A 484-nucleotide genomic window follows, 5' to 3' on the forward strand; every position below is an offset into this window, starting at 1 on the left:
TGTTTAGGGTTTATGGTTTAGGGTTTAGGGTTTAGGGTTTGTTCTATGGCCGAGGGTTTAGGGTTTAAGCTCCATCCCTGCAACACCGTAAACCCTTTTTTTTCAATCCCTAAACCCTAGGAGAACCAATGCTGAGGGTTTAGGGTTTAGGGTTTAGGGTTTCTCTTGTTGTCTAGGGTTTAGGGTTTAGGGTTTAGGGTTTAGGGTTTAGGGTCTCTCTCCTAGGGTTTATGGTTTAGGGTTCAGCATTCGGCGTGTACCCTAAACCCTCTATCCCTAAACCCTAAACCCTAAACCCTACATTTTGTAGATTTAGTGTTTCTGTTTTGTGTATTTCTTTATTTTCTCTTCTCCATTAGGGTTTAGGGTTTAGGGTTTATAGTTTAGGGTTTAGGGTTTAGGGTTTAGGGTTTGGGGGGTGGTGTGTCGATTGAGCAGAGTGACCTGGCTGCAGCAGCATTTCGCCGTAACGGTTTTTTTTGTT

The sequence above is a fragment of the Eimeria mitis genome, genomic scaffold, assembly GCF_000499745.2.
Source record: "Eimeria mitis Houghton genomic scaffold, Emh_scaff3472, whole genome shotgun sequence".
Classification (NCBI taxonomy): domain Eukaryota; phylum Apicomplexa; class Conoidasida; order Eucoccidiorida; family Eimeriidae; genus Eimeria; species Eimeria mitis.